Consider the following 9,158-nt stretch of genomic DNA (forward strand, 5'->3'; position numbering starts at 1 on the left):
CATTCGGCAATCGTGTTGCGTTCGTGCTATTTCTGACTTGGTATTCTTGTACGTGTTTTTCTCTCAAGTGGTGTTTTCTTGCTGCGTTTCAGCCATAAATCTTCAGTTTTGGCTTTTGAAGTCTCAGCATGCTTTTTTTTTTTTTTTGACGCGAGTATTTTTTGAAGGGACAAGTTTTTCATTCACTGGCATTGTTTCCTGCGTATGAAATGTTGCTACACTATGACAAATATATTTATTTATCGCTTGCACTTATATATATTTGTTTCAGTCGCCTGAGCATGTTTGCACTCATTCAAAACCGCGATTTAAAGGGAATGCTCTTTGCTGAGGATTAGATGCAGATGAAAAATGCTTCGCAGTTTCCTCCAATTTGCTAGAGTGCTGCGAGTTTAATTTTCGTCAAAAAAAAACCTGTCTTTTTTTCGGCATTTTCGGCAAAACTTCTCTGCAAATGTTTGGAGATTGCGGTGGAAATTGGGTGCGCAAGTCTTGCGACATATTTACGTGAGTTTGCCGCTACGTATTTGAAGTTAAATAAACGCTGTGTGCATATATGCTCACTCTTGCGATCTGATTGCTACGTGGTTGGTTCAAACCGCCAAGATCCGCTTTATTTCCCCACGTCGACGTTTAACTTCGCAAAACATACCGAGGAATGTGTGATGATGTAGCCCACGGTGCCACTGTTGCTGAGTGTGTTTGTACGCGCGGTGGCACTGGAGGTTTCTGTTCACCTGGCTCATTGCAAAAAAAAAAAACTAAAAATTACTCTCAACCACCTTTTATATACTTTCGTCGCGAGTATTTGCACCTGATGTTTCGCATATCGTCGACAACCAGCGTAGTGGTTCTTGCGCCTTTATTTGTTACTCAATCCTTGCCGATGAAAACTATATAGGCGCACCAAGCTAGAAAAGTACCTATTTTTTCATCGTATACCGGTGTTTTGTGCGACGGGATACGGGCACCGGCTTCCCTAACAATCTACTTCACGGGAGATCATTTCGCCACCATCCGCCGTACAAATAGTGTTGGCGCCATTAGGATACAGGCACCCAACCTATAGAACATAGGTAATGGAATGTGGGGTGACGACAGTTAGGCATTGGGCATAGGGAATGCTGGAGAAATAAATGACTGCTATAGTTACAACTTCTGGCATCGAGCGAGGCGTGAGGGAATTGGAGGAAGGGGACGATATGGCCCCTCCTCGAGTAAACGAAACCATTAGGCGATTTGGCGATTTGCGAACAATGGAGCTTCTGGTTCGTGAGTAGAAAACAATGGCTTCTGTCCTTCAACAGAGGCCGGTTGCGGAGGTATGGCACTCAAAGTAATTGAGTGTAACAGAGCAAAGAAGTGAGGTTGCCGGGGCCAAGGACCTGTTCCCAATTGTACTCTTTGTTGACCTTGTGTTCAGAGCTCCGTAAAGATTAGATAGCTCCCAAAGGGCCGATTGAGACACGCACTCCTTAGTGAAAGCTGCTGAAGCCTGGAACGTAAATAAATGGGCAGAAAAAAACATTTTGAGTTTTTCTGCAGCTGATTGGAAGGCACACTGTATGAGCAACCCCCGGTAATAATACTGGTTAGGTTTTTTTTCGCTCGAGCCTCAACGAGTTGATGTAAAAAATCTCGGCTTACGCGACAACCCAAACTTCAGGAAAATGGTATAAAAGCAGAGAAATAAAATTATGCCCGAACAACAGTAGTTTATACATTCGGAAAACCTAGGTCGCTCCCTTATTTTCGCCTCATCCGAACAACGGCACTCATTGCTCTGGGTGAAATGACGCCTTTTTCTCTCAAAGAGTGGTCTTCTACGGAGCGAAAATACCGCTTTAAAATAACAGAGTACGCAGTAATCAAAAATAAGAGCGCTGGGTGTTGACGCAATCTTTTACGCAATAAGGCGTGATTGCGCTTCAGAAGCATTGAACTCACTATGTGGCGCAGCTCCGTGGAACTTTGATGCTGTTCGTGGGACACCAGGTTTCAGCCAACTCGGTGTTTGGCAGTTAACGGGCTAGCGGTTTCCTAACCGGGGTCCCTTCTTATCGGCTCCGCCAATCTTGTTAAAGCCGCTAAGCCTTCCTTTCGTCGCCCCTGTGTCTGCTCCAAGCCAATCTTCCCTCTTGGGAAGAGCTGTAATCTTCAAATTAATGACTCACTCGGTGTTGAAAGGGCGCACAAAACAAATTACCTGCTTGCGACGGCTTTATCGTGTTTTTTTTAATTTATTTCTTCAGCTTGTGAGCTTTCTAGCTCGCTTTCTTGCCGGTGTAGCCTGTGCTCTTTTAAAATACGGGCGCGGAGGTACTATTACTGTGTTGTATCCACCATGCAAATAAATGTGGAGTCCTTTTTCCTTTTTCCTTTTTCTTTACGTTGGCAACACAACCATCGCTTGTTGAGATAGACTAATTGGTGATAGATATCTGGAGAGAAATAATGGTATGGTAGTGGTTGGAGAGATAGATGGGTGGATGAATGGAGGCAGGGATGGATGGATGGACGAATGCATGGATGGATGGGTTTATGAAGTCCCGCATGAGTCAAGAATTGCACTCGTAGCTAGCACACCCTTTTGGTACTTTTTTCCTCTGGTACGGCGTAGCCGCTGAGTTTGAGACGACGCTTGTTTCATACGCTTGCTTCAGACGGCAACACCCAACCCTCGATTTGCATCTATCCACCTTACCAGAATCAGAAAAATTAGAGGTTAGTTGACAATTCAATGTCAAAACTAAGGCATGTTTTACCTGCTCTGCACTGGTGCGGGTAGAGCAGTCTATATTCATTTTCTTTGCTAACTGATAGCTCCAGTAAGACTCTACCCTGTTGTATAGGACACTGCGCTAAACTACACCAGTTTAGGTAAAAAAATACCTCTAACAATGAAGCGGTCGACATGAGTTCTTCCCTGTTTTCTTGATATTTGCTCCACACAGCCAGAATAAAATGACAGTTTTGTGTAGTTTCATTACAACTACCACACAGAGATGGCGCCTCGTCTTTGTTCATCATGCATTTGCTTCTGCGAAATACAGGCCGTCGGGTGACCGTTACCTGGCGACATAATTCGGTGAGTTCAGGAAATGTGTCCAAGCGCGGTATCCCTATTTACGTTTGTTTAATTCCCTAGTTTATTAGGGATGTAAGTGGTAACCATCAGGTACTTATTATTTCGGCGTGGAAATCGTTTAGTTGGAGCGAGGCTGTGTGTAGCCCTAATGGTCTTTCTAAAGCCTCTCTATAGCAATTACACTTTTTTTTTGTGGTGAAGCTAGCAAATTGAAATGCAGCGAGGAAAACTTTGAGGGGTGGCTGATCAGCACGTAATGAATAAATGATAATTACAGTGATAATTCTGCATATTTAAAATACAAATTTATAATCATAGTGACGGAAAAACAGACTAAGTGTACTAAGCAAAACCACGATAGGCAATTTCATTAGGTTTGTGTGCTAGACTTTTAATTTTTAGTACATAGAAGGATACATAAAAAGGGTAATGTAAAGGGAACCCTGAAATAGAGGCTGTAATATTAAGCATGGGGGTAGATAAGCACAACTGTTTTCCCACGCATTTAATAATGAACAAAATCTTGTTTGTGTCTACGCAGTGCTCCCGTACGCGTATACGCTTGCAACGCTCGCTTTAATGCGCTGAAAGCTGCTGGTTTTATGCGGCCCCTTTGTTTTGAACGTCGCACTAACGTCTACGTTAGTGGGTAAGCTGTTAGGAAAAGCAAGTTTTCTTCGGAGGATAAAAAACGCGCAAATGCTGTCAAAAGTATCACTCCCCGTAAACAAGCCCCTTTGCATGCATGAAAATTTAAGCGATATGCGCTTGGTAGTTTTCATGCTCGTGGAGATACAGAATAAATAATACAGCTTCGACAAAGCTGTTTGAATTTTAAACGCGCCCGTCGTCCCTTCTGGTGCCACATTCTTCTACTGCCGCATATATTTACATCATCAAATATTTACGCCGTTCATCTTCTTTGGATGGGGGTGTCTTTAAGAAAAGAAAACCAGGAGGGAAAAAATACAGCCTATATTTCCAAGCACTCATAGTTCAAAATGCTGCTGTTGAATGCGTTATACTTTCGATACAATCTATTGTTGGCTGTGTGGCCGCCCAATTTGTCTTTTAGATATAGTTAATGAAAAACCGCCTCGAGATAAACTAATAATCATAACTGCTCCTGAAAAACGTTTCTTCTAGAAAAACTAAAGGCTCGCCCTTATAACCACATCGCTCTAACGCTGGAACAAGTATCTCGGAAGAACATGTGGTTTTCAAGCCATTCGCTAATTAGCAAAAGTGACGGGTTGGTTTCTGCTGTCCAATTTCTATTTTTTTAAGAAAGTGTATGTTGGTAGTTTTTATGCGTAAGCACTGTACTGGGTGCGAACGAGGAAAGCCCACTATCCCCGCGTAGCCAAACCCTACGATTATCCATAGCAGCGCCCAAACGCAACAAAATATAATGAACGGGTTTTCAATCAATCCTAGAAGTCACATTTCAGCAGCATACGAAATCGCTGGTAATAAAATTCGCTAGCATCTTTATACTTTCATATCGGACTCGCTATGTTGCCTCTTCAAAAAATGAATGTCTTCCCAAATGCATTAGCGTTTAGAGGTGAAACAACATGAAGAGGGTCTGTGTATAGGCGTTTTTCTTTTTTTTAGAACTCCTTGTGTAATGTTAAACGTTAGCAGCAACTTATCCTTTTTAGCCCTTGACGACACCTATATACAACATACAGTAAAGCAAAAGTTCCGCCTCGTGATTATCTTTCTGGGTCCTTTGTTGTTTTTAATTTTTATAAACGATATTTCCGCAGTTGTCGAAAGCCCGGTTAAAATCAAACTTTTTGCAGACGATTGTTTAATTTACGCTCCTGTAACTAACACAAACGACCAAATCAAAATTAATCGCTGTCTGCAAGCGTTGCATAATTGGTGCGCCCAGTGGGGGATGGAAATTAACTTTTCAAAGACTACGTTCACCCATATAACCATGAAGAAATCTGTACTCGCATATGATTATAAAATCGGAAATAACTTTCTGACCAGAACACACAGCTTTAAATACCCGGGGGTGGCTATTACCAGCGATTTGGGGTGGCACACTCATGTTGAGGAGGTGTGTTCAAAGGCCTACAGAAAGTTGTTTTACTTGAGGAAAAAACTCGAACATGCCCCTAGAGATGTCAAATTACTTTCATATAAGACATTTGTTTGCCCTATTTTGGAGTATGCGTCTTCTGTATGGAGCCCTCATCAGCAGTCACTGAGAGATAAACTAGAAAAAATTCAGAGGGTAGCAGTGCGCTTCATTTGCTCGCGGTACCGGAGGACAGACTCCGTCACAAATCTATTAAAATCATGTACGCTAGAACCCCTGCAAGTGCGCGGCGATAAGCAAAGGTTAAAACTCCTGTTTCAAATTATAAGAGGCGAAATGAAAATAAATAAAGACACATACATACAACCTGCATCCAAACGACGAGCTCGGTTGAACCATAGTCACCCATTAAGGCCTTTTTGGGCGCGTCTAGATGGCTTTAAGAATTCTTTTTTTCCTTTTAACATAGAAGTGTGGAATAGACTTCCAGAGTACGCTGTTACTAGTTCAAATGTCAAAGCGTTTGAGTGTTCGCTAGAATTGTACTACCGGCAGCACAAAACCTAATGTCTGTTTTGTCATTGTGTATTGTTTTTGTTTGTTTATATTCCTCCCTGTAATGACCCTCAAGTGAGGGTTACAGTATCAATAAATAAATAAATAAAAAATCTTATCAAAGCGCTACACGCCTGGCTGTTCCTTCGGCAGACAACAGCCCTGGCCGCTCTTAGTTGCTCACTCAGTTACCTTTTTTTCCCCCCGACACCATCTAAGACCCTCACAACGATAGGGGCGAAATAATTCAAACATTTTCTTTTTAGGTAGATGCAAGATGTTTTCCTAGGACCGTCTGAGATTTCAACGGGCCGATTTGGAGCACATTTAGTATTATGAAAACACACGCGCGACGGTTCCCTCTTTGTTTCTGCTTCCTTTTGCTCTTCTTGCTTTCCCCCATCTCTTTATATCCCAGGTATCGAGTGCTGCCTAGTCCGGAAGTAAACACCATCCCGGAGACCTTTCAGGCTAAACTAGATAGGTACAACCATTCTGCACTCGAGTACAAGTTAAGAACGGCAATAGCTCATGTAGTGTATCACTCCGCTGAAGCGACAGACCCGGACTTCAACGCGCACACGTTTTGAAATTATATTGCGTCTTATGTGTGACATGGTCTTCTTTTTGAATCCTAGTATTTTTGTCGTTGCTGCAGGAACAGATCAGCGGGTTAAGTGCGAGAAACCACGGAAACGATTGGTGTCCCGTTCAAAATACACGCAGTAGGGCACTTTTTGCGCCGCGCGGAGTAACAGCCGGCTGCAGTGGTATGGCGCAGGGGCAACTTCCTTTGCCGTTCTTAAGTTTCCCCCGATTATAGGAAGGCTCTCTTGAACACTAACAGCACCTCCTCACCTAAGAAAGATCTGGCCACCCTAGTGTAGCAGTTGACCTAACCCCCTACCCAAATCCTTGAGAAAAACTACAACATAATTTTATTTCGCAAGAACGGATATAACAAAGACCTTAAGAAGGACAGACCCAACAGTGGTATGCAAGCTGTGTACCAGTATAATAGTTAACCGCATAGCCGCCAGCCTTGTCTTCCTACAACCGAGGGAACATGCTGAGTTTATAAAATAATACCCTAGAATAGACCGCGTACATATCATAAGCCGAGTAATAGGAAAATCGACAGAATGTAATGTGCCGCTTAACATGACACTTATTGTCAATAAAAAAGCGTTTGATTCAGGTAATACAACCACAGTGATGGACGCCTTAAAGGACCAACGAATAGAGGAGAGCTACTTAAGACTCCTCGACGACAAATATGAAGAATGCACGGGCAGAATTATACTTCACAAGCAAACTGCTAAATATCCAATCCTCAAGGGAGTGTGACTAGGAGATACCTTGTCATCACAATTGTTCCCAGCATGCCTGGAAAGTGCGCATGTATTCAGGAGGCTTGACTGAAGAAACTTAGGCTTACTGATCTACCGGGAGTACATGAACCCGTTAAGGTTGGCAGACGACATTGTCGGGCTTAGTGAATCTGCAGAACAATTCCCAAAATGATTGAAGGAGTAGAATAAGAGAGCCTCGCTGTGGTTCTAAAGATAAATATAAATAAAACGGAAGTATTGATAAAAACCATGGTGAACGCGTCTTTTTTAGTATAGGTGACGAAACCCTGAAACAAGTGGAAGATATATCTACCTTGGCCAGATGGCCCATGCTGATCCCGACCCCGAGAAAGAAATGCTGCGCGGAATTCGAATGGGGTGGAGTATATTTGGCGAGCATTCGCAAGTAATGGAAAGTAAGCTACCTCTATGCCAAAAAAACAAAGGTATTCAACCAGTGCGTCCTTACGGTGATGACATGCGACGCGGACACTTGGCATCATACCAAACGATTAGAAAGCAAACTTAGGTTCGCCCAATGCGCCAATGAAATAATACTGTTAGGAGTAACACTTAGAGGCAGAAAACGAGCAACCTGGCTTAGGGAGCAAAGCCGGACAAAAGATATCATGTTTCGGGTTAGGGGAAAAAAATGGGTTGGGGCTGCTCATGCAGTAGGACGAACTGAAAAGAGGTAGCCCACAAGGGCAACAGAATGGCACGTAAAGACGGAACTACAATGAGAGGAAGGCTGTTAACTTGATTAGAGAAGAAAGAAGGAAATGCGGAGGCAGAGAATGGACTTCGGCAGCACAGGACGGAAGCGGATGGGGGTGAACGGAGGAGGCCTTTGTCCTTAAGTGGACCTTAGTCTGTTGATGACGATGGTCATGATGATGATGATGCGGCTGCTGCTGGTGATGATGTATAATCTTCTTAGGTATGCTTGAGGTTCTCAAGGGGCATGTATGATGAGGCCCTGAGGGCTTCCTATTTTAATCTAAGGCTTCCTATATCCCCATTAAACGTGTTCATAGAAGGAAATATGTGTTAAATGGACAAGCCTTCTTTGACTTAAGGCGGAATTCTATAGAACTTTTTACAGGGAAACTTGAGGTATTAAGGAGGTAATAATTCAAGTTCCTAGGGCTTTATTACCTTGTCATCAGACTGCTTTTATGACACGTGAAAAAAATGCATTCATGGAATGCATGTGTGTAGTAGTAAAGCCCACTTTAAAATGGCTCGGTGTTAGCTCACTTCTTCACTCGGCTTGCTCACTCGCTTAGCTTTTCTTCACCCCGACACCATCTAAGACCCTGAACGAGCAGCCTGAACGTTTATGCGACAGTTCGCCCTTTTCGGTTCTGTTTTTTTCTCGTACTACCGCAGCAGCAATACCTCATTCTTACAACTTATTCTCTGACTGTTCCGGTTTAAGTAATAAAAACGCTACACAGAAACACAACCATAGGCCCTACATCGAAACGAAGCACAACCACCCTCTAAAGAACAAAATGTTCCGAGGAAAAAGAAGTTGCGAGGATTTTATGTAGGTTATGCGAAAACACTGTCACAAAGCAAGGGCGTAAATTGAGCACGAAATGCCTTGTGGTGTAACTGCACAGAATATTTCAGATACAAAGGTAAAACCCACAGAAAGTGGTAACAGCACAATTTATTGCTGATGATAGATTACAACTTATTACGATTTCTCAAACTAAAATAAAAGCTCAAGATATGATGCCATCCTTGTTTGCATTCTATCACATGCCTTCGGGCTGAAAGCTGTCGGGACGCCCCGACTGAATGTGAAACCTGATGTGCGGCCTGGCTGTTTTGTTAGAACACGAAATCAAGGAATTAGATTTTGTAACGACCACATTCGTTCTCCACAAAACGCGCCCGCGCTAAAAAAAACACTTCGACGTTTATTATCGCCATGTTAGCCAAATAATGCCGTACCCAATTAACAATGCACTTGGCATCTGAACGTGAAGGAGAAGCAATAACTGTTTGAGTACCACAACTTCGTTACTAAATTGACCAAATGCCAACTACGTACAGATATCAAAGTCGTGGGAAACCGAAACGAAAACTATAGCCC

The sequence above is a fragment of the Haemaphysalis longicornis genome, unplaced genomic scaffold, assembly GCF_048455015.1.
Source record: "Haemaphysalis longicornis isolate Haplotype H1 unplaced genomic scaffold, Haemaphysalis longicornis Haplotype H1 scaffold_5, whole genome shotgun sequence".
Lineage (NCBI taxonomy): Eukaryota > Metazoa > Arthropoda > Arachnida > Ixodida > Ixodidae > Haemaphysalis > Haemaphysalis longicornis.